Source organism: Neopelma chrysocephalum, unplaced genomic scaffold (assembly GCF_003984885.1).
Source record: "Neopelma chrysocephalum unplaced genomic scaffold, ASM398488v2 Primary Assembly neopelma1_75, whole genome shotgun sequence".
NCBI classification, from domain to species: domain Eukaryota; kingdom Metazoa; phylum Chordata; class Aves; order Passeriformes; family Pipridae; genus Neopelma; species Neopelma chrysocephalum.
The window spans coordinates 9,997,358-10,024,267 of record NW_020897736.1 but is presented as its reverse complement, the minus strand read 5'-3'; positions in this window follow the sequence as shown (position 1 = coordinate 10,024,267).

Here is a 26,910-nt window from a genome sequence, read left to right as displayed (position 1 = left end):
TGCTATTTTACAGACTGATCTTCTGCCAGTAAACAAATGCTGACTCTAATGTACTTCTGATTTTGACCCCTGGGTTGAAAATTTTCTGTATAAACACCAGCTGATGAACAGGTCGCTTTGTTTTCAAGACAAGACTCTCACACTCGCGCCCCACACAGCAGGCCCCTGATCCAGATAAAAGACTTCAAAATGTCCAGCAATAATTTTCACTGAACAATTTTTTTCTTTGTTCCAAGCTGTCAAATTATTAGTGGGAAAGGATTAGCAGGGAAGGGAAAGTGTTTTTGTTTAAACATCTTATTTGTGTGCAAAAAACCCCCAAATCTATTTTGATGTTCTTAGGTAGAAAAGTTCCAGATTTTATAGAGAAAATACTAGGAAAATTTCAAGATATAAATGAAGAAAATTATAAAGCAAGATCAAAAGAAAATATTTGATATTTCACAGTAAAGATTTTTTTCTTTCGCCCAGCTGCACATATTTTCTTGTTGAAAGTGTGGGTTTTTGCAGACTAATAGCTTTTTCATTCCATACCAAAATCAGATAAAAAGTAAGACTCAGAAATTCCCTGGAATTTGAGAAATATTCATCTGTGACTCTGCTCCTCTTCACAAATGCATTAAACCAACAAATAATAGAGATATCTGGCTACACTGAAATAATAATAAAAATTTCAGTGGAAAAAGAAGTATTCAGTTAACTGGGAACTTGCTTCCCAGGGTTTTGACTCCTGAGAGGTTTGCCACCAACCATCTCAGCTGCCTGGCTCTAGTCTTTAATGTTGTTCTTTTAAGCAGCAAAAAAAGGCCTTTGGCAAAAGTGGCCCCGAAATTGCATACAGGGAATGAAGTCTGTCATGAATATGGCATGAATAGGTGAGGTGATAACACAGCACCCACAGACTCTTTTATAAGGAAGGTTTTGCTGTTTGACAGCCACTGGAAACATCTGAGCCTGCTGCTGCATGTAGTGAGACAATAAACTTCTCTGCTCCCGACCTTTTATGTTTGACTTAATTGAAACCACTGCAGAAATTTCACCTTCCTCCAAAAGCTCAGAGTGGAGGAGGATGCTTTGAGCATTGGCAGCAAAGGGTTTTTGGTGAGTCTATCCCTTTCCAGAGGAGCAGTAGCAATGCCAGCCCTCTGCTCAGCCCCTTTCCAGAGGATGTTGCACAACCCGGCTGCATCATGTTCTCGCTCTGTCATGTCCCTTCCCGAGCACTGTCGTAAACAGCATCTTATTCATGTCAGTGGCATGTGCAGAGGAGAAACATCACATGGTGATCCTGGGAGCCAGGGCCAGGAAAGGGAATTAAAACTGCGCAATGTGAATGACACCAACTCTGGGGCTGCTCGACAGCGGGTTTTCCTTTATTGTGTGTGTGTGTGTGTGAAAATGGTAACAGGCTTTATCTCACATGAAGAATTAGTTTCCTGTTCTAATAATAGCAATAGTAAATCATAACAATAGTTATAATAAAATTCCCTCCATATTAAACGATCTTTTTTGGGTTCCGGCATCATCTAAGCATTCCTCCCACCCCCTTAAATCTATAAACCAAAATAACCCCAAAGAAATCAGCTCAGTTTTATATATGTGAAAATATGCTGAGTGAGACTGGCAGCATCTCCCATTACAAACCCAAAAAGAGATTTGAAAAAAACCCAAGGCAATTAAACCCCCCAAATCAGGGAACACCACTGCTGGGATGCGATGGAGTGCCAGGGATTGGGGGAGATTTGAATATTCAATGTTATTGTTTAGCAAAATTTTATGTAAGAAAAATAATGATGTTGAGTTCTGTAGCTGCTAGATGTATTCAATAATTTTTTATTCAAATATAAATATTTAAGATACTGAAAAGCTGCTTTCTCTACTCCCTTAAAAATTCCAAACTGTACGACCAGTTCCCATAAATGACTAATCTTATTTTAAATGAAACTAATTTTTGGCTAGGTCTTGAGAAGAAAAAAATATTGGATCCACAACAAAATCTATATTTTTCTCCCCACACTGTATCTTAAAAATGTATCCAGACTAACAGCTTGTTTCCAGATGATATTGGATGCTCCTTTTTGTTTCCAAAATCAGGTTTTTGAATCTGGTTCTGTGACATGGAGATCAGATACAGGTTCTAGATCGTTTTTACCCCCTGCACTTTGCAAGATCCAGGCTGGGGGATCTGCACAAAGTGCTCGGGGGGAAAAAAATAAAGGAAAAAAAATCAGGTTTGGAAAATCTGGGGATTTTAAGTGGAAAAGTGCAGTCCTTCCCCCCTGTGGCGGGTGGATTTATTGGGTGTCATGATGACACAATGTGTCTATTTGCAGGCGAAGAAAGCCCCCTACTTAACCTTCATCTTTTTGTGTGTGCACGTACCAGAAGGCACCACACTGTTGCTGGAAAGCAAATAATTAGTGACATGTTCTGTAACACCATTGCTATTTAAAGCTGAATCAGTGGGTTAATGCTTCTCGAAATGTGACATCCGTGAGGGATTCTCGCTTCAGTACTGTTAGTCACTTGGTGGTCTCCGGAGTGACAGGATCAATGCCCTGAGTTTTAAAAGTCTTGGCTGCAATAGGAAACAAGTGATTATTGGAGAATTATTTCTTTTTTTTTTTAGGGGGTGGATCCTGCAGGAGTTGACTCTTTCTGCCCAAAGAGCCCCGTGGGAGATGCTGGTTCTCAGCCTTTTTTGCTGACCTTCACCCCAGCACACGGCTCTCTGCAGCCCCTCTCCTCACAGGCTGGTGGGGTAAGGACAAGCAGGAAAAGCATGTGGGATCAACTTCTGAATTGCAAAATCCCTGGAGGCAGAGCCCAGGACTCCCAGGGCATCTGCAAGGCACTAAACACCCTGACAGGCCGAAAGAATGAACCCTGAGACTTTATAATTACACACCAATGATAGAGAGAGAGACTCTGTGGTTGGTTTTGGTCAAGAACTCAAGCAAAGCCATTCTTCACTAGGGCAAATGACCTGAACAAAACTCTTTGCATGGGTGAGAATAAAATCCAAAAGCATTGAAAAAAAGGGAAAAAAAAAGAAATAAAAGGAAGAAATAAAAGAGTCAAATCACATTTTACTTCTTCTTTCCCTGGAGATTGACACAGTAGCTTTTTTTTTCTCCTTCCCACTTTCCATTAAGCTGGTTCTTTAAAACACATCTGAACTTTTCCCATCCTGATGATTCCCACGGACAATTGGCAGAGAATCTAGGACAACTTGCAATACTGGGATTTTTTCCAGGCATGAGTAACTTGTTAAAAAGCCACTATTTCCCTAATACTAACAGTAAACAGAGTTCACATCCACATCAAATCCTCTGTGACCCATCGGGGAAAGTTTTTTGTATATTTATACAGGGAGATATATGAAATCATTTAATTCCTTTATCCATCAAGCACTTGGAACTCAGCATGTCCGTTTATATTTCACTTATAAAAATAAATATACACATGCATGCCAGGCTAGATTTAAAGGTATCCTTTTCCCCCAGTTGACAGCTCCATGCCTGTAGTTTTATAAGGGAAAGCTTTAGAAAGAACAGTATTTAAAATAAAGTCAGTGAGCCATGGTTTATGTCATGCTGATGAAATATAACTCCATCACACCTGCTGCTCCTACTACTTTGGGTGGTGGACAACTCTATTGAGCAGCTACTTCCCAAATTTCTGAGCATTTAGGAACTTGTGCTGTTGGGAAAGCAGAAATTTCAGACAGACATCTGCTCCACAGATATATTAAATGTACAATGATTTCAAAACATCCCCAAATGATCACTACATTTTGGGACCTATTGATTTATCTAATTAAGCTAAATCTATTTCGGAGAACGAAATCCAAATTGTGGTAACATTTGAAGTTCTGCCCACACCGTATCCCGCCACAGGAGTGGGTTCTACCTGCTCAAAAAAGTTGAAACTATCTGAAAATACATATAGCCTATTATTTATTTCACATTATTTAATGGTGTGAAAATATCAGGAAGCCCTTGTAAAGGGCAAGGACAAGGGCATGTGAGAGGACTGGCAAACTGAGGCCTGCCTGTGGCTCAAATGTGGATGTCATATGGGATGTAGTAAAAGATGTCATCAGCTTGAGCACAAGTGCCTGGTGGACCTCATTCCCTTTTCAAGTACAGCTACAAAGGCCGTGTAGATGTTTACACTGGGATGACACTCACTGTTGTAACCATGTATTTTGAAAGCTAAAGAGAAATTGGGAGCATTGCACCTCATCCACAACACCACACCTCTCCTACTCAAATCTGCTTTCCTGGCTATGCCTCAGTTTCCCTACAAGAAAAAAAACCACAACAGAATGAGAAAAATACTTTGTAAAACACTTTGAAGTTTGTTTTATCCTAATTATAATAGTGTAATCCTAAATCATATGGCTAGAGTTCTGTGATGGAAAGACTTTTCCATGTTTCTGACTTTTTTCCATTCAAAAAGGGTGTGAAAAGGCAAAGCTGTGATTTCTTTCTAGTAAGGATTTTCAGAAAACATTGGGTTTTGGAGGAATCAAAAGAAAACACGTTGGCTTGGGACCACTTTCCTCTTGAAAGATTTTGTCAACCTCACATTCCCTGTAACTAAAATTAGGTGGGTTTCCCTAGCATTTTATGTGCAGCTCTTGAGTCTGTCTACAAAATGTCATTCTCATTAACAAGTGTCATTAAAAGGCCTCTTCCATTAGTCTGGATTTTCTCAGTGGATTGTGGTTTCTTTGTTTATTGGCAAAGTGGACACTTTCCCTGGGAAAATACCTCTTAAAAAAAAAAAAAGGAATTATTTGGTTGGAAGAGCATTTTGATTTAAACATTCCCAGTCGGGTTCACCATTCCGTACTGATTTAGGTGGGAAGAGTGGGCAAGGCTGAACACTGACAGTGCCACAGACCTGAATGATTCCCAGCCAGCCCAAATCCTCCAGCTTCCCTGGCCACCTCTGGAACCACAGACCACGAAGTACAGGGCAAAAGCAGAGCATCCACAGAGACAGGAGAAAAGAGGACATGGCCACAGCCATCCAGGACCTGAAGACTTTGGTCTCCAAACCTTGCAGAGGGAAGAAAAACCAGTGTCTGTGTGTATATTCCATACATTCTGCCTTTGCATGTCTAGGCATCAAAGTAATTTCCTGTGTCTTGCATAAGAGAAACTTTTTCTGGTTGGTTTTTTGTTTAGTGGAACCCTTCATTCAGACTCACAGGACATTCTGGAAAGCTCTGAGGATCTCACAACACGTTTCAGCCAAGCACTTTTGTGTTTTCCTTCAATGTCTACATGGAAAAATGAATATATGTTAGTTTAGTGTTCACTTCTCTATTTCGGGAACACCCTTTAGAATTGATTTGAGAAGCATATCAGCAAAAACACACGAGGCAATGTTCCCCCTGAATTACTCCTACTAGGTACCTGATTAGAAGCAGTAAATTGATCACCACCTCTGCATCTGAAAATTGTAATCAAATTCATAGCCAACCTTCTAAACAGAAGGAGTTATTGGGGTCTTTTTGTCATGGTGCCCGTATCTATTGTCTGGTGAGAAACCCTGATAAACAATGCAGATCTTTCCTTGGAATTATGGTATATGATCTCTCCCACTATAGTAGTGATCTAGCAATAAAACAAACCAAAACCAGAAAGAATTGGTTCCGTCTCTGAAGGCTTACAGCAAAACATTTGCTAGAGTTTTATTAGTTCTGGCATAATGAAAAGAATTTCACATTTAAATAAAATAGAAGTATGGTAGTTACAGCAACAGGCTGTATTTTTGCTGTTTGGATGAAACGTTTCAGTCTTGCTGGGAATAAGCAGATCGCTTTTCCCAGCTCCTCAGGAAGTCAGTGCCAGTCTTGTAAACACTTTCAGATCTTCTCAAAGTACAGCTGAGGCCAGAGCCAGTTTTTCTTATGCTGTTACATTGCTAACTGTCCCCATCTAATGGATATTACTTTGACAGGCCCTGAGAGTAAAAGATATTTTACCCAAACTTGCCCCACCTCCTGCGTTTTTGACTAAATCTGGAGGAGGGATTTGAACCCCTCCTTTCAGGATTAACAATGTCATCAGCCTCCCATAAGGTCATGTTTGAGGACTTCCATGAGAAGGAACAGGGAGCTGTTCTGTGGGAGCTCCTTGTGCTTCATTCTCATGGAGCTCAAGTAATTTGAAAGGATGAGAAAGTTAGTGCAATGTTTTTCTCCTTATTTGTGGTGCCTCGAATAATTTTTTATGAAGTTATTTGTACACATTTCAGCGCTTCCTGTTTGGGAGCAGACGTGGTGGCTAAAATACCATGAGAAAAACTTCTTATCCTGATGGCAATTTGGATTTGGCTAAAAGGAGTATGCACTTAAAATCCTCACAGAACTCCTGTTTTTTATCCAACATCTCCCCTGATTTATGACAAAAGATGTGTTCTAACTGATGGACCAGATATTTTCTGATTTTGAGACCACACAAATATTGAAAGTTTGGCTCCTAGCTGGACTTTGAGGTTTGTAGTTTCACTAGATAATATTGAAAAAGTAGAATGTCAGCATGAGATTAAGTGACTTTTATACCAGGCAGATTTTAGGCTGGTCTAATCTGAAAGTAAATCTTGCTTTAATTTGTAAAAATGGTATGTTTCACTTCTATGTCCCATCAACTTATATACAATTTGTATTCTATGTGCTACAGATGCTGTAAAAAATGCTATTTTCCTTCAGTAGTTTCTTATGTCACAGACCAGAATTAGGTTGGTTTTTTTTGTTGTTGTTGGCTCAGGGCAAATGAAAGAATGCAGCATCAACAGATGCACCACCAAACAACCCAGTTCTGTCTGACTTGGTCCTTGGCATCTGTGTGCTATTTCTGTCAAACTCAATCAAACTGAGTGTTAATTTTTGAAGCAAAACCCCTGTGATTATTTCACTTGTGATGTAAGCCAGATCTAACCTCAGGACTGTCAAAGGCCAGAAGTCAATGACCCAATTTTACATGCCATGCAGCCCTCTATCAGTTGCCAGTGCTTTTCCTGGTAACTCATTCCTGTTCATGTAGATTATTCATTCTTTGTGACATTTGTTATTGATGCCAAATACAGTATTTATATAAAATTCAGCCCAGTTGCTTCTTTAAGAAGCTTTTCCTATAGCACAGTGTGGTAAATAGATCCCAGAGTGTATGTCAGGTACATATAAAACCTCATCCAGACAGGAATCTCACTTTGCACAGAGAAATGCTTCCTAGAGCAATCACAATTGAATGCCAGAAATCCCCAGCTGAAAAGTTTTAGTGGGAAATTTGTGTTTGGTTATTGCACTTATGGATCTTTCTGTAAGTGCTCACTCACTTGGAATATAAAATGGAGTAATCTTCATATTTTAGGATCTTTCTACTCTGTGTATACTGTAGAGCCCAGGGGGATAAAATTTTGACCTGGATTTCTGTGCTCACCTGAGCTGAACTTGTGTTGTGGTGGTTTGTCAGTGTTGGTGTTATTTGATTTTTTACCTTTTTTTTTCCTGCTCCTGAGGCCAGGAATGCAAAACTCTACCACCACAAATTTAGTTTGTGCTTTGCAAAACTAGTGAATAGTAACCCAGGTCAGTTAGAGAATTTCAACAAACTGGAAAAGTGCCATGCTAATAAAAAAAAAAGGGAGGGAAAAGGGCAGAGGGGCTTCATACACTGATAATATCTCCCTAGCTTTCTTTTGATCAGCAGGAGCACTGTGTAATGAGGCAGGGGAATGTCTTCTCTCTGGGAATGCAGTTATTCAGAGTTGGTGACAGCAAGAAACCTCCACATATTCGGTCTCCCAGTTCCACCTCTTCTGCTTTTGCAGACCTCATCTCCCCCGTACAAAGATTGATTTTGGGGAAATCTTTCTTTCTAGGACAGCACAAGGTTCACAGCCATCTGTGAAACCTATCTTGAGTGGAAAAGATGGAGAGAAAATGAACTAAGGCAGAAACTGAAATAGACTTATTTATGTACAGAATTATAGTAAATAAATGCAAGAGAGCTAAAGAGTATTAACTAAACTGTGAATCAGTCATTGGTTGAATTCAATTCAAGCTGGTTAAAGAATTGCAATTTGACAGAATTTCATACTGAAATTCCCTCTAAGGTTCAGGTCCGCTTGAAAGTACTGAGAGAACTCAAGTACTTCTTTAATGCACAAACTATTTAGTAGAGCTAGATGGAAAGGTAGGGCTAGGAAATAACTAATTTTTCCATGTTTTTCTTTCTTGCCCAGCCCTATTTTCTGACAAAATTTATTAAAGCAATGTATTTTTGATAGATTAAACTGAAGTAATTATCTAGACACTGTCAGTCCCTTACATATTTTCCTTTTGTTATTACTACATATCCCAAACCCAGGGATATTTTCTACAGCTGGTTTGCACACAGAGCCTACAGCATGTCAAAAGTTAAAAGCAGTCAGGCTGTGATGGTATCAGTGGCTGCTGGTCTCTGAACACAATTCCAAATGCACAAACCCAATTTCAGAACACTACATTCCTTTCTTTTTTTGTGTGTGTGTTTGTGTTTGTTTTTGTTTTTTTTCTTTTTTGAACCATAAACTTCATGAAAAGGATCTGATATCTATCTATATATATATATATATATATTACAGCCACCCAGGGCTGAAAAAAATAATGTGGTATTAGCAGTGGAACAATAATCCTGCTGCCAAATGTACAAATATTCACTAATAACTGCTGCCGTCCTGCAAACCCAGAGGAGTGCTTCATCTTGTTCTTCTGGCCTGGTTTTTGACAGAGGGGCTTCCTTTAAATCCATCCTCCACTCAGCTCTTCACAGCTCCCTGGTTCCCACCAGCCCCCTCTGTCGAGGTGTGCTGGGCTTGGTCCTGCTGCTGGTCTCCATCGTGGGAGGTCAACTGGGGCACCAGGAAAGAATGTGAAAGACACACAGCCTCCCACATTTGCTTTTCCTGGGGTGGTGCTTGCTATGTTTGCTTATTATAATCAAATAAATGTGATGGATACTCACGTACACCTGCAAACACATGGTGTTCCCCAGGTGGAGGCGGCTGCAGAAGGAGACCACCATAAACAGCACTGCCTAGACCTAAAGGGAACATCTATGAAATTAATTGGTGCTTTCAAATAAAAGGCATTTAATGTGAAACTGATAAATCCATTAAATGGGTATTACGACTGCCATGGCTTTATTCAGGCAAAAGATTTATTCGTGGAACACTTTGCTATTGCCTGTGCAGTTATCAGTGAATAATGATCTGGTGGTTTCATGCCTGAATTCCAGGTAGATAATAAAAACAAAACAAAAGGATTAATGCAATTTATTTATTTCTCTTCCCTTTCTATGTGTGCAACCCCCTGCAGAGCTGCAGGCATGCAAATAAGAGCGGAGAAATTGCTCTGATACTGTAACTCCTGTGTGACTGTGTATGTTTGTAAAGCTTTTGTTTTGTGGCTGTAAGTGCAGAGAAATTGTGTGAACACACCAAATCCACCGGTATGAGCTCAAGGCACACACTGACCAAGGCACAGCCTCCCCAGCAATGCCCTAAAATCCAGTCTCCAGCTGAAACTCCCCAATATGTCCCACGACTCCCCTCGATGCTTTGTTTTGCCTTTTGGGTCCCCAGTGTTCATGTCCACACAAAAGCATGTACTATCTGTATGGGTAAACCTTCAAAAATGCTCTGATTTTATCCACAGGAGCAGCTGGGAGACATTGTGGTTTTCTTTCTTTTTTTTCCTTACCCTCTGTTTTTTTTCTTTGTTTGCTGCCCCCCATCTCTGACTAGGAGGGTCAAGTCCATGGCAAGTTCATTTCTGGGCCAACTCTGCCAAATTATATGATGTGAATTAATGTCTACTAGAGCTTAGAACAGCAAACTCTGATTTAAGCTCTTAGGTTGAACTTGTCTACAATTGTTGAGGTGAAAGGCCAGTTCATACCCATTAATTAACCTAATCCATCTCAATCTACTTTATTTTATACCTTTTAGGGTTTGTGACTCTAAGAAATATATTTAGATAAAGCAATGCTGTTAAAACCCAGGAACATTGCTAAAGACACTCACCACCCACCATTGGTTTATATTAGAGATCACTTCAACCATTTTTTAAATGCTGGGAATTAATTTAATCATATATTTGTTACTCAGTCCCAACACATGGTGCAGTTTCCTCTCCAATTGATTCAAATAGGCAGTCCATTAATGTCAGGGCTATTTTTGATTCTGACTTTTAGTCCATTTGTAGTAATTTCATTAATAGACAAGCATTATTGTAGGGCTCCCTATGATTTTTCCTTCCCCCTCCTCCTTCATTGTGGTTTTAGTGCTAAAACACATGAAAATGAGGGAGCACAATTACCTTGTGAAATCTGAACCTAAACACAACCCCTAAGTACAGCTTTTAGGGGCTCTTGTGTACATAGCAGCAGGCAGAGAACATTCAGAAAGATTAGCAAGGTTCAAGCTTTATCTAAAAGCATATGGGAATTTCTTAAGAGGATCTAATCTAAAAATAGGATTAAGACATATTACCAGATGTCTATCCCCTAAATATTCATTTTTAAACTGAAGATATTTAATGACTGAGTAATATTTAATAAGTTATTAGTTGACCGTAGAGGCTTCTGAAATTGAAATTTCTCGGAAATGTCTATCACGATAATAATTAATAAGGATTCTAAAACAGCATCTTCATTGCAATGGTTTTCTGCCATATTACAGAAGCTCATTTTTAAAAAGTATGGGCTGTTTTATATTTTTTGGGATTTTTTTTTTTTTTAATAATATACAGAAAACAGAAAATCACAGAAAATTCCTAACATTGAAAATTCCTAAAGTCAGTCTCCTCATTTAAGGGGCAGCAGGTCTTATTAATCTCAAAATCTAAAAAAAACCCTGAAGCACATTGAAGAAATAATTTCTCAAAGATTTCAGTTTTCTACAGTCAGATAGGTGAAGAAAAGCTGAAATAATGCTAGTACAGGATTTCCAGTACAGTCAGAAATGTGGGAACATGTAGATAAGCCCTTGTCCACTTTTGCATTTGGATTTCTGTCTCAAATTTTCCAGTACTTATCCATACTTTAATCTTGAGTTGTGAGGGTTTTTTTATACTAAAAGTTGTGATAAATCCAAAGGCTGGGCTCAGACAGAGGTTACCTGCTAAAAGTTACAAGGTAAGCTAAAATCAGAGTTCTCCTGAGAAATCTCGCCTTTTACTCTCCTATAGGCAGAGATGTCTTAAGCCAAGTCAAGAATATAATTCTTGTGATATTTGGACACATGTATCACAGAGGAGAGGAAGGATATAATAACAGAGGGTTTTTTATTTTTTTTTCTCTCCTCTGTTAAAGCTTTCTAGAAGTCACAGATTACTATAATAAAAAAAATATTTCAACCACTTTTATAATTCTTAGACTTTCTCCTGAAACTGAAGGCTATATGTAGCTTCAATAATTTCTAAGTACACCAGACAAATGTGACGTCCTTCAAGCAAAAATGTCGAATTTTGTGGAAAACCATGAAACTTGTAGACATTTCTAGGTTTTCATCCATTGCTTTAGCTAAGGAGCAGCTCTGGAAGATGAGAGGGAGGATTGGTGATGGGAAACTGGAGGAGCTGTAGTAGCCTTGTAGTAACACCTGGAAATAGTGCTCCCTTTTCCCTCCCCTTCGGACCCACCGGAGGCTGGCACATAAAACCTGAGCCACAGCTGTGCTTAGGGGAAAAATTCAGCTGCTGTGCTTTATCGTGGTTGTTTTGAGCCGCTGATAAAGCCAAGCACCAGGGAATAGTTTGTTTGAAGTGTGTGTTCTCCGTCCTGAGCAGGATGGGAATTATCGGTTTGTACGTCAATCAGATAATCACGGTGGAGAATAGCTGGCAAGTGAGATGTTGATATTTTGGCTCAGGGTTGAAGAGGACTGTTTCTTCTTCCCCTTCATGTACCTAAAATTTTGGCTTCTAGCAAACTGGAGAATCCAACACACGTCCAGGCTTTTATTATGTTTTATTGTGTTATATTTTATTTTTTGTCCAGCCAGAATAATTAGTTATAGGAAAGAAAATACAGTGCAGCAAACATTCCTGGAGAGATCTTTTCATTATTTTTATTTTTTTTCCTTCATCCCTTGCCAACCACAGGCTCTGCACTTGGCTTCTCAAGCAGGAAGAGAAAAGAAAAGATAAAGGGACAAAAAAACTTTCATAGGGAAGAGGCAGCACTTCATGCTTTAAATATTTTTGCTTTCATTGGTGAGAGGTAGAAGACATGAACCCGGGGCTGGACTGAATGCAAATGTTGCATGTGCTTTGTGGGGCTCAGTGCCCTAATATTCAGCCCTCAACCAGCTCAGCTAATAACAAAAATGAAGCCTAGTCCAGCAATTAGCCCGCTATTATGAACTTTATAAATGTGAGTTCAAATCCCTGTTCTTGTCCTTCATAAAATCATACAATGGTTTGCTTTGGAAGGGACCTAAAAAGTTGACTGTTTGAGACCAGATGCACGAAGATGTTTATGAACGCAAATTTACACTGAAAATACAAATGTGACATGTTTTTTAGGGATGGAACCTGCATGCCTGATTTTCAGCCTGGACCTGGCCTCTAGTCTCTTGTTACTTGTCTGAGTCCAAATAACCCTTTTCCATATCAAAGCAGTTTCAAGTTTAGAATCAAAGTTTTAAAGAAAAATAAATTAAAGATTACACAAGTACTGGAGTAAAAGAGACAAAAGTTCAGCATTTCTGAGTGATGGGCCACACATTAGAAAGACTTATTCTCCTATGATCCAAAACGTCATATCTATGTATATTTGTGAAATATGTAGCAGATTATTTTTCTAGACCACCCTAGTCCCATTCACTGGAAACCTAGAATAACTGAGTTTTCTCTGGGGGATCTTTCTGAGACAGGGAATTGCTCTTAGAGCTCACAGCAAATCACCAACCACAGATCCTTGGGTGTTTGCAGACTTCCACTGGAACATGAGAAGACTGTCTACGTTGTAGATACCAACACCTGGAGTCTGCTTAGCAGCCAAAAAACTTTCTACCCCTTGAAAAATATCCTTCACTGATCTTCCTGATGCCACCCTACTCCCGTTAACCACAGCTCTGTGACAGAGGTGGATTCACTGGCAGTCCTGCAGCTCCAGATTTCCAACAAATCACTCTTTGCTGGATGTGAGACTCAGATGGCACCAAGTGGGAAGGAGTGGTGGATCGTGACACATGAATCAACCCCCTCCTCGAAGGTTAACATGTCTGACTGTGTACATATATCTGCCTGTGTGCACACTCAGGGGGATTCTGATCAAAGCTACCAAATCTTGGCCTGTATCTCCATGCTGACATAATTTTGTCACGGCTAAGATGATGTTCTGGTATGGGAAATAAAAACATAGAATAAAAAAGCTTTATTTGCACTCCAGATTCCATACAGTCTTGCCTTATGCATTCTTTACTCTGGCCCTCTTCTTTCCATCAGTTGCCAAACTAAAGTTTTGTACTGGGCCATTAAAGAAAAAGTGAAAACAAAAACTTTTATTGACATGAACAGTTTTTTTTCTCTCTCTCTCTTTGCCACTGGGGCCTCAGCTAAAGTGACCTGAGGCTAAATAGGCTCTCAAAGAAAGCTTTCTTGCCAAAGAAATGTCATTGCTGTTAAACAGTACTAATGAATGCATAGATTTAGAACCTTATTTACATTGAAATTTGTTTAGTAAGCCAAGTTAGGTCTGAAAATTGGGACAAACTGTTTCCTCAATAATTTAATAACTCCAAAGACCTCGTCCATTTGAAAAAGGCAGAGCCTCAACATCCACTTACAAATGCAATGTCACGTTTCCCAAAATTGAATAAAATGCTAATAATACAGCAGATCCCCAGATCAGCAAGTAAAGTGGCTTTTAGCTCTGAGTTCAGCTGGAGACAGAGTGAATAACAGCAGTCAGCTTACTCTGTCCTAAGCAAAATGGTTTTATTACATCAATTGCCTGTGTTTCAAGTGTTTTGAAGGGTTCACATTTATTTTCATAACCTTGCTGAATTTGGCACCCTTGCCAGTAATGCTGGAACTTTCAAATTGGGAGCTTTTCATTGAAACAGGCCAATTAACTCACTGGGTCACATTCTCTATATGAACTGCTTTTAATAGTGAGCCTTACCACCCATTTTGTGACAAACAAAAATCTATAAAGAAAAACAAATGGATTCATTTCAGTGAGTCCTTCCCAGGGGAAAGCATATATCAGCTGGTTAAAAAAATAAGGGAAATTTGGACAAATAAATAAAATGTATCTCCATCATACTCCTCTCTGAAAGTTATACTGTCTGCTTTGTGGAAACCATAACATTTATTGCTGTCTTACGGATCAGTATTTCTGCAAAATTTGGTTTTGGTCTTCTGTGCCAGGTAGCCTTGGTGCAGAGGCTTGGATCTTTATCCAGGTGGAAACTCCACTACAGAAGGGGAAGGTCTGAGCTGAAGAGTAGTTTCCTGCTTTGTCCCTGAGAGACACAACTGAGTTTTCTAGAATAAAGACAACAGTTGCTATCTAAGGCAGACGTTGGAGGTAGCATTGATTTGAGAATTTATTCTTAGATGAAAGTTGAATGCTGAATATATTATGAAACGTGGAGGGCCCTACAAAAGAGGCACCTATGCACACCTTATATTCCATTGTCATAGAGCAGGTATAAGAAACCCTGCCACAGAGGTCAACTTTGATGTCGAAGCTTGAACAGCCACCTATCATTTGGGGGCTTATGCTTTTTTCACTAGGCTACAGTTATTATACTGGTTTCCCATCCCAAAATTTGTTCACAGTTTCCTGCTACAATAATTTTAAATGGTATTTTAAAAGGAAATAAACAAATGCAATTGGGCCATTATAAGTCTTGTCCTGAAACTTGGGTAGCCAGAAAACAAGAGAGACACTGGTAATGCCCAAATATTCTAAATATGTCTGAAAAATTGTATGCTGTTCCCACCCAGCAAACATTTTGTTGGAACATGGCAGATCTCAGTAAAACTAAGAGCCACCAAACAAATGTACCTTTCTTCACTACAAACTGTTAGGAAATACATTTTTGAAGCTGAGCCTCTATCAGAATATGATATTACATGACACTGTAACCTTTTTCCCTCCAGAAAACCACCCTTTATGAATAAAACATAGGTGACCTTTAAAAACTTAGCAGTTGTACTAGGTGATTGCATATTAACAAGCTTTTTGAGGAACTAGGACAGGCACTGTACGTTTCAGTTAAGGACAGATAATAGAACTATTCAAATAATTTATTATTTTATACAATATAGGGAAATGTAAGAAAACCACCTCAACAAGAGTCTGCTTAAATTTTTGTACATATAATTTTATGCGGCTTGCTCCATTCATCTAAATTATACAGTCACTGCTAAATGAAAGACTTCCTTTTAAAGGACAACTCTGAGTCTCCTTTGCTTGAAGTTTATGAACAGCTTTGGTTTGAGGTCACTTGATTGGACAATTTGCAGTGACTACAAGGCATTTTTCATAGGTGATCAAAGGTGTCTGAGGCCTTCTGTCCTTCTTTTGCCAGGATAAAGGTTTTGGAGACAAAGGCTGAGCTGATTTAAATCAGTAGAAATGCTGGGACATCATGGCATATACAGCAATGTACGTGGGTAAAGAGGACTCAGTCCTTTGGCTGACTTTCTCTAGGAAAGGCTCTTGACTTTGTTTGATCATCTTTATTGAAGCCAAGTGGAGAAAATAGAGAGTAGGCTGACACTAAAGAGAACATTTCCACAAAGGAAATTAATAACATTTTTAAGTTTGAATAATTACGCTAAATCTCATCTTCTTGCTTGGATCTTCCTTTACACCAGGTGCTCTCACTGGTTCTAAAGTCTAATTATTTGTAGCAGAAATTTAGGGTGTTACTCTGATGTCCTCCAGCTCTGGATTGTTCTATCATGTTGGCACCTCTCTTTACTTATACATTCAGTACTTGGAAATCTGACAAATGAGAAAAAATTAATTGCTCAGCATTTTTTCTCAATTTTTTTTTCTACCTCAAGAACAATCCTGTGGCATGTGAGCAGGATTTCTTCTTCTACTGAAGGTCATAGACCTCATGCCATGCAAGCAGTCAATTCCCAGCTTAGTAGAGATGAAACAGTAACAGTTCCAAAGCAGATTAGCCTTTACAGAAATCCAAATCATTATTTTAAAATCTGATACTCATTGAATTTGAATGTGTCAGTTGGAATCCTGGAAGGCTGATAAACCAGGCCCCGTTCCTTGCTTTCTTTGCACTGTCTCAGGTATAATTGCCTGAAGGTGACTAGATTTTACTTCAACCTTTTTCTACATAAGTTTCTCCCTCTGAATACTAGAGCTACATCCAGGCACAGAAGAGAAAAAAAAATCACTGGTATTCATCATTTTATCATTTAGTCTCCTTAGGCTGACTGAAAAGTTTCCAAGTGGGAGTCTTGGGGGTGTTGAGTGTGTGTAACTTTCCCTAGTGCAGGCAGAGCACATGATGGTTCATCCTTTGAGCCAGTGGGAGGGAAAGGGAAAAATGTTCCACCAGGCCAACCTGATAGGTTTTTCTCCAATGTGTCATTACTGTGTTTCAGAGCATCTGTGTTGCTGCCATATGAACTGGATAGGAACACAAAGTAATCAATTTGAGTTGAGAGCACTAATTTATCACCTTGCCATCTTTTATTGCAAGGTAGAGAATCTCTCTCTCTGTGTTTCTCTTCTGCTTTCTAAATGCAAAATCAGGACAATAAAGAGACAACCCCGCCCCCCTTCCTCCCTCTCTTTCCTCTCCATATTTGTTTGTAAGCCCTTGTAATTAAAATAAATGCTCTGAGAAGCAGAAATGTACATGATCATGCACCATCATTGCTTGTTAAAGGGCAAGAGTCATGCTGGTTCTTACTGGAAAATATATAGGAAAAGTCCAAGTTTTAGCCACTTCTACATTGCTAAGAACCTCCTCTTAATGCATAACCAGTTATTTACCAAACTGTGGCAGATACAGAAAACAAGTAGCCTTTAATCCTCTCCTGTGAAAATGGTAAAAACCTTGTTTTTTCCTTGGCATAAATATTCTCTATCAAGACTAGAAAAAGTCAAACATCAGTATGATGGATCCAGACTTTGGGTTGTCCGAAACAGCCTACACTTTGCAGTCTCATGCCCAAGAAAGATCCTGAAAGAGGTCATGAAAGAAGGTCAGAAACTTCCCTAATTGTATGTCTACATGTTCTTTTGCAGGCAAACATGAGCTGGAATTTAAAGTCCATGAGTTGTTTTGGTTTTCTTCTGGCATTTCTCTCAAAGCAGAATTTTCCAAATCCCCACCAACTTTACGTATAGCATCCAAATAATATTTCCAACCTTCCCAAGTGTTGTTTTAGCCTTCAGTGCAGGGAGGCTCTCCAGTTAAAGCCAAGCAGGTTTTGGTTGAACACAGGTACATGTGGATAGATGTTCTTTCAGGACTCTTAGAGATACATCTACTAACTGCAGATGTTTGGGTCAACCTGAATATGGTGAAACAACTTGATATCCCATCCAAGGTACTAAGTCTTGCCTTTGCTTGTTTTTCACATTGTCTTTAAATCCCATTTACCTGAAACACTACTAACAAGTTTTATTGTATTCACACACTTTTTACTTTCTTTCTTTGCTGCTCTTTCAGTCTTCAAACCTTTACTGTAGATGTTAAAGTCTTTCATCACCATTTTCCTCAAAAAAACCACCCTAGTTTATGCACACACATGGATATGTATATATATTCTTGGAACCTGACATTCCTCTGCTGTTCCCAGTATATCTTTCCAGGCCCCAATTTCCTAACCAAAAGCACATTACAGATCTGATGCTTTCCACAGCCTAGCAGCACATCAATAAACTAGAGATTATTGTGCTTTGTCAGGTTTTATTTTGTAACATTATGGGAAATTCTCTGCTGCTTTGGATGAGTGCATAAACTCTTATTGCCTGACAATTAACAGAGCTAGTAATAGAAAATGCAATGTAATTTACCTTAGTACAAGGGATTTTGGTTAACAAAAATTAAACTATTGAACTCTCCTCTTATAAGGGAAGGACATTGTCTCATTATGTGAGCAATTTTTTTTTTTTTAGGCGGTTAAATAAATAAAAAACCTCGTACACAACAGCCGGTGGGTGCTGGGCCTTGGGTGGATTTATTATGAAGTCTATGTGGAATTCTTCTAATGTGCTTGCTTTGGAACTAGAAAACATGATCCCTTTGCAAAACAAGCATGCTGTAGCCTTTTGTGGGATACAGAGAGAGTTCACCCAAATAAATAATGTTGAAGGGGGAGTTCCTTTATGTGCTGTGTAATTTCACTGTGCTGGAGACAACTTCTTACCTCTGTTGCTGAATTCGGAAGGTCAGAATTCAATTCTCTCCCTCAGCAACTACTTACTATAAGTGTCGAGGGGCCACCACATTACTCTGAGGACCAGTCAATCTTTTCTGTTTGACCTCCAAATATGTGGCTTGTGTACTTTTGATCTCCCTGGCCTAGGAAGGTCATGTTTCTTTTCCCTTTTTCCTTCTCCTTCTCCTTTCTCTTTCCCTTTCCCTTATTTTTTTTTTATACTCAGGAATAGAAATGAAGTTAAATCTCAGTACAATGAATTTAAGGTTGATGTTTCCCCCCTCAATTGGGAATTTTATCCTGTTCAAAAGGAAACAGCATATAAATGAAACCATGAGAGAAGCAAGGCTGAGAAATTGGTGTGGGGAGCTGGCATTGGGGTTCAAAGCACTGCCTTAAATTCCATGGTGCCTACTACGAACCTGAATAAATTCATGGAGAATTTGCTTTGTCTAGGCTATGTGAATAAGGAGTTTTATATTCACTGTGCTTTCCTGAGCATACCTAAAGAAGAACCTCAGTAAGAAAACATACTCAGCACTGCAAGCTTTAGCTCTGTCTCTTGAATATAACACAATGTTTATATTTTAAAAGGTTCCATTTGACCCGTTGCTATTTTCAGGCCAAAGAAATGATCTAATAAAATTTAAGGCCATAATGAATAATTCTTTATAACCTCCTCATTTTGCATAGTTTCTTTACAGTGGGACTTATATCTGAGTCTTAAATGAGTGAGGGAGAAAGGTTAGTGTTTGTCTGTGTCCACCTGTCTGTTCATCCATCCCTTCAGGCTTCCAGCTAGAGGATTGATCACGGTGCTCATGGTCAATGTTCTTCACTGCCACCAAATCAAAGTTTTTTGTGAGGGTGAAGGGGAAGTTTGGTGTTTAAAAAATTGGAGACAGTTATTTAGCTGAGATGTTGCGTCTCTATTTCCTACAACATTTCAGTGGGGTTTATGTTCTCGATTTTGGAGGCCATTTAGATAATCCCAGCCTAATGTAGGGGTATTTGCCTTTCCTGTATAACCATATGTGTGCACATGGGTGATAAAGTCAGGAAGGTTTCAACAATGGTTCAGTCCAGTTGAACATGGCCTTTACTGGGGAATTGGGTGTATTTGAACAGTGGGCTTTGTGAGAAAGGCAATAATAGCCTCACATAGACAGATAATGATGGATGTTATGGAATTGTGAATTGGGGTTTAAAATTGTGCCCTCCTGCCCTCAAACCTCCTTACACATACAAACAAAACAAAGCAGAGTTTGAGATGGAAGCTTTACACTGGATTGGGTAAAAGCTTCCCTTTTACTGGAGGGGGTAAGCCTGTATCAGATAGTGTTGAAATCGCCTACTTGACCCTTGTCTAACCTTCAATCCAGAATGCACAAAGTAGGACAGAGCTAATCCCAGCAAGTAGGTTTAAGCAAACAGACTAACAATTTACTACCACTCAGAGAATGTCACTTTCTGAACTTTCTGCTCACATGAGTTTGGAAGCAGGAGCCATTTAAAGCAGAGATGCACTACAGGGAGAACACGAAGCTCCACTTCAAATTCAGTGAAAGCTCCTCGCTCTTAACCACTGCTGGAGAAGACATCTGTGTCATTACTGGTGTACATGGTGGAACAAACATGATGCGTGACTTTCAGAGTACAATATAATGACTCTGCGGCAGGTTTTCCACTCTCATAATTTCCATGAAAGATGTCAGGTCTCCCATCAAGCCACGTGCCATGACACATAGCATTCTCAGCAGTACAAATAAAAGTAATTACAAAAAATATGACTTTGTGGATTTATTGATATTTATGAAGATTTTTTTCCTATAAAACTGTTTATGAAGAACTTATTTTACACTGAAAACCTCTAGACCCTTCCTACATCACCTCAAAGAACAGAAGACTGGGAAAAAGGAAATGTGAAAATTCTTCAAACTTGTCCTGCCAGTTGGAGAAGTTTGTTTATTGTTTTGTCAAGGCCAGGCTGTGCTGATGTTGGCTAGGTTGGTCTGACCCTTATTTCCAGTTAGTTCTGACAATTTAAATGCTTTTATCACATGAGAAAGGTACAATGCAAATGAAGCAGGAAAGTACTATTCAAATTGGGCAAAACTGCAGGATCATACTCATTATGGAATGGACTCTGACCCTCAAATATTACTTTTGTACATCACACAGGGTCAAATTGTGCTGACTTTTTTTTAATGGGATATCCTTTTTTTATTTCAGTAGAACAACCTGTGAGATTATCTTTTCCCACTCCTGAACAGAAAATTTGTATGGTTCTGAATATAAATTGTAACCTTGTGGCTGCACTCAACCATTGAGTTTTGTGGTTGCCAACACCAAAGTCCTCTCAACTTTAGGGAGAGTTTGGATCTGATCCCATAGCGGGACATTGCTGCTTAAATTAATTTTTGATGTTCCTTATTTCCAATAAGACATTGTGATGATGAATGTTCTGCAAACTGTGGATAGACACTGACATGAAGAAATGATGATGTCAGGGTTGTTCGAGGGGTTTTTATCCATTATGAGGATCATATCACGTTCCTTATTTTTCCTTGAGATTCCTGACTACAAATTTGGCCTACAAAAATGAAACAGAATGTTGTTAAAAGGTTCATCAAGGACAGAAAAAATTCTGGTTAAGAAATAAAATACATTCAAAGGCAAAAGAAGTGCAAAACTAGCAAGTGCAAAACAAGCTGCCATAAATTACTGACAAAACTCAAACTGTAGTTATATAAGTCTTTGTTTGCTATTTTTTAATCTTTTTTTTTTTTGATCATTTGTTACCCCATGAGAGTCTCTTTTTAAAGAGAGATCTGGTGAAATACCACCACCCTGAAGCAGGAATGAGGAGACTGTGAATGTTTCCCACTGAAATATACAGTGAGCTCATTAAAAATACAGTCAATTTTTTTAATAGCAAAATCATTTTAAGTTTGCTTATATGGTGCACATAAATCCAAAAGCCTGAATTATTGAGTGTTATTAAACCTAATGCCTTGAAATCTGCGCTATTGTTCCCTCTGCACTTTCAAAGGCAGAGTTTAGTTGCCCAGAGTCCCCAGAAATATTTTCCTTCTCAAATGGATCTCCTAAATCCACTGAGCCTCTTCCTGAGTCCCCCATCCTTTCCTCAGTCCTTTCCTGAGCTTTTCCAGGTAATGGAGCTGAACGCCCAGTTTTTTGAGGTGAGGTCAGATTAGGAAGATCATCCCAGGAAAAAAGGGGCAACAAAATCAATCCTGTAGACGAATGAGTGGAGTGTGGAAAGCCCAAGAGTTTGGATCTCCTCTTATCTGACTCCTTCTCTCACTTGCTTCATGCTGAATTTGCTGTCTTATCTGTTTCTCATTTTTGGTATGTGATTTTGTTGGCACTAACAGGGATTTTTTTTTCTTCTCTCATTCTGGAAGACATGCCAAAGAGTGCAATGAAAGCTCATATGACAATCTTTTAATGGTATATGTGAAAGCATGAGGAATTTAAAAGGAAGAAGGAACATACTTGCAATTAAAATCACATGCTACATCCTGTAAATAGACTTTCACTGAAAGAGTCATATCTCAGGCACATACTGCAACAGTTCCTACACATGGCTCTAGCTGTCATGAAACTACTTGCTGGTAAAATATTTACACATCCACAAGCTATATACAGAGGGCACCTTCTCTTGAAGCAATGGCAGGGGGGAACTCAGTGGACACTAATTCCTCTCTATCATTTCCACTCCTTATAGTAAATGAAAACCAAAACAACCCCAACATTTTTTCAGTTGCCAGGTTACTTTGGTAGAATCACGTTTCTGAATTTGGGATGCAGCCTTTCACGCTCACACTTGCACAGAGATCTGCCCACATGCACCGTTACACTCCTTCGCTTCCTTTCCTGTTCCTGCAGGTTCTGGATCAAATCTGTAGATGAGGGCTGGCCCTGGCACACATACCCAGTTTGTCTTTGCAGCACAGTTCATTTTATCTAAAGAAATAAGCTGGAGCCATTGCAATCAGGTAATTACAAGCAGCACCAATCCTATAGCCTTGCACGGCCAAGAATTTCCACTCATTTCTTCTGTTCCAGGAATGAAAAACCCTCATTCTTCTGATGTTTGTTGGTTTGCAAGTTATATTTATTTCCTTAAAAATATGAGTTGCTCCTTCATATAACACTGGCAGGCATTTGTTACTCCTCCAGACAGCACAGTAAGAATGAGTGTGTTCCTGTAAGGCTGACTGAACATGTGGACTTTCATGTCTAGGACTTATAGTGACTAAACAGCTTTGCAAAATAAGGTGTGTTTTTACTGTAGCTTCAATGGGTTTTGCCAGTACAAAGACTTCTCTGAGACTTAATGCTGAAGAAATGCTAAATCCCATTTGGAAAATTAAAGCAAATGTATGTAACTTTGTCATAACTGGGTTGAGTTTGTAAAGATATTATTTTGAGATCCTTTACCAAACCATAGAATGATGTGGTCTGTGATTGTCCCTAAACAGAAATTCTTTTAAAGGTTTAGACTGTCTGTATAAAAGAAGAAGGTCAAAAGGGTATTTTCTCACTCATTTTATGAAGTATAGAAGATTAGCTGAGGTAAGGTTTAGCATTAGGATTAAAGACATTAGTCTCACATGTCATAGAGAGCATCAGAAATAACATCTCATACATCTTTCCTCACAATTAATTTTTATCTTCTCTGTCTTAGACACTTTGCCCAAATTTTCAGGTGTCTTTCTTTCACTGAGATCTTTATCAATTGGAAAAGTACAACAGTCTTGAAGCTTTATTGTTAAGCCCATTTCCACAAGAAAGTACTACTTTAACAAGGGTGGAAAATGTTCTCCTTAGAAGAGCAATTATCATTAAAGATTCATTATCAAAAGAGTAGTTACCTAAAGCAGAAAAGTATGAACAGTACCACTGATTCATTCTCCTGACAAAGGGTGACAGCAATCCCAAGATGAATATATTTCAAAGACTAATACAAATTTGGTCTGTCTGTCTATGGGTATAATATGGCTATTGCTGTAACACCAGATTGAGCACATCTTTAACTGATGCCAGCAGGCAGGTACCTCTAATAATGATATATTTTACACTATGTGAGGACCTGTTCATATATTTTGAACCAGTGGCTGAATTTTCTCTTTGGTTTTCAATTCCAGGTCATCTTCTCAAAAGGATTAACTTCTTCAGCAACATGTTAAAACTCAGTGAGCCTTCAACTTCACACCATAGGCTTATGTGCTTTCAAACCATTTGGGATTCCACTGCTCTTAATCTGTAGACACATGTGGCACAAATTGTGATCTGCTTGTGTCTTTATAATGAATCATTTACATTCCTCTACACCATATAAAGCACTCAAGCTAGAGATGACCCACACTTACTTTGTGTATGATAAGGATTTATTCACTCTCTGGCTCAGACCTTGAGAAAAGGAATTTTTTCATAATTGGTTTACTCCAGAGCAGATCTGGGGGGAGCCAAACATTAAAATTTATAGACTTCTTTGAGGTTTTTAATTTAAGATAAAATAGAGATGTGTATCTTTTAGAGTATGTATCTGTATACACACATTAAACTCTAATTATATATAGACTTATTTGTATCAGGTTTAAATGATAGATTCGGCTGATTTTAGTAGAAATTGAGACCAGTAGATTGAATATTTGTTAGTATTATCTTATTAAGTCACAATGTACCTTTTAATGTGAAAATAATAACACAAATAAATTCTGCTTTGCCAGGAAAAATAATATAATGACAGTAACCAACTGTGTTGGATTTTTCTCATGTCAGAGTTGGGTGGGAATGCCAGACCAAATTATAAAGTCCTTCTCCAGGCACAAAACTCTCAACAAAATCAATGAGAGTTTGTTTAAATAAAGATTTAATTAAATCCACAGAAGATGTGCAGTCATTGGTCACTTTGGTCAGTATGAGAATCTTAAGGAGACAGTTGATTCTTTCCCATCACTGCCATTATATAAAAGTTATTTTTGCTGGGCTATCTTCCTTCACCCCCACCCCCCAAGCAGTTCAGAGACAATAAAACACCAGGAATCCCTGAAGAGTGGTAAAATGCTGACATGATTTAAGGAGGAAGACTCTGATAAGAAGATAAAAATCTAATAAACAGAGTCTGGAGGACCTTGGCAAGTCTCAGCTGCTTGCCAGTGTAAGCAAAGCCCCTCCCAAGGAAAACAAAGGGAACCTTAATCTCAAGGACATTCCACTCACAAACCATCTGAAGGAGAAAGTCAAGGCCATGACCTCTGCAGTCTGAAGTTATGAGCATACTGACAAGAAAATATTTGACTTGGTTCAAGAAGCAAAATCAGTCATTGGTTTTTTAATATCTTTTTTTCTTCCATAAGAGACAAAATAATACAGGGCTGTGTTACGTGTAAATGTGTGTATAAACATGCTTCTTCTCACTATTAAATGGAAGGGTTATTCACATGCACAGGACACATGTATATTATTATTATGGATGGTATATACATTGAGTCCAATGATATATACATTGAGTCAAATATCTACACCCCAAGACTTCCCCAAAATAAAGAAGTGAATTGTATATGACGACTGTATTTTTGACCAGACAAGACACAATGTCAGCAGATTAAAATGTTGCCTTTGTGTTCTCATGTAACTTTAGGCCACTTAAAATTTCTAAAAGATAGCAGGCTGTAATTAGTTACAAAGAGTCTAAATTGGTTCAGATAAATCTAATGGGAACACAAACCAGCATCTAACAGCCAAAGTTTTCTCAGGCTGCAAGGATTCATTGTCAACTTTTGTCACCATCTACTTACCCTTAACACTCACTCTCCGGCCCTTCTGTGGATGCGTCACGTGTTTTTAACATTGGAAATGAAGACATGAGCAACTTTTGGAAAGTGGGGTCCTCAGAATGCCCCACAGCACTTTTCTGAAGTTTCTGTTCAGGTTTGAAAGGTTGGTAGGGCTTAGGCATTAAAGATACACAGGAATGGACAGGATCTTCTCAGCTCCCCGGGTGGTGGGGACTTTGCTCTTTCTAGTCACCATGTCTTGGCATTCCAGCTCAAATTTAAGAAATGCAGATGACTTCTGAATATGGCTCTTCAAACCAGCACAGCACCATAAAAGCTCTTTTCTTTTTTACCTATTGCTGTTTATTCATAGGAACCTATAAATTTTCCTTCTCTAGGAGGAAATTCTCCCCTGGTGCAGGGGATTAGGATGTAGTGTGTCAGACTCCACTCACTTATGAGAAGATCTCCAGCTAAATATTTCATACAGATTTTTAATGCCCCATTTGTTTCCAGATGCTGGTAACTTTATTAAGGTTAATTGTAGTGCCCTGAGACATGGCTGTGAAGCACATTATTCACACACTGCAGCAACTCACTAATCCTGTAGGTTCCCTTACCAATGCCTAACACTTTGATTTCATCACTGGAAGTTGTAATCTTCTCAGACCAGCAGAAATGTCTTGAGGTGCAGATCACTAAGACATAATGTCAGATATAAGTAAACCCTCTGCATATTCAGAGAGGATCCAGACTGACCCCAGCTCTTCTTAGAAAAATAATTAATGCAATCCATGGATAAGAATGATCATTACTTTTGCCAGTGCTCCATCAGAAGCCAGGAATTTGAATTTTGAGCTGTGGGGGAGTGAGTTGTACAACATAAAGAGAAGCAAGGATGATCTGTTAGAGAGATAAGCCTGACAAGCAGAATTTGGGTTCAGCCTGGGACTAGGCTAGCATCCGTCAGAAGTCTGAACTAATCTGAACTGAACCCTGCCCCTCCAATAACCTGCCTTGTTGTTGTGGCACCTGATGACATTTTCTACCGTGTTGTGTAATGACTTAAGGGCTGTAATGGGTTGCATGCTGTTAAATGTCATCAAATGCCATGAATCATAAACAATCCTGGCTTCTAAACCAGAGATTAGGGATATTTATGAAGTTTAGTCTCAGTTTGGGTTTTCCAGACTCTTGAAGTTCAGAGGGTTCCTTTTATTCTTCCTTTTTTCCTTTTTTTTTTCCTTTTTATTGCTCAGGCTGCTTCCTGCTGCTGTGATTGACCCTGCTGCTAATATACCCAAACTGCAGAGCTTGATGTTAATCCAAAGAAGTTGAATGCCTGAACTGATTGCCTGCTGACAGCCAGTGTAAAACCCAAAAGCATGGCTGCAGATATTGAGATTAGATACTAGAAGACAAAAAAAAGAAAGAAAAAATAAAAAAAGGATTCAAATGTTTCTTCTCAGCAGAAGCATCAGGAAACAATCCCCATTATCCCACTCTTCAACTGCAATTTCTGGTTTCCAAAATTTTGCAATGTTACAAACCTTTTATTGATCCTATAAGGATGAAAACAGATACAACACAGAAGCCGTAAAGCACAAAGATAAAAGAGGAATAAAAGGGACAAGGCACTTACTGTTGTTTGTTATAGTCTTG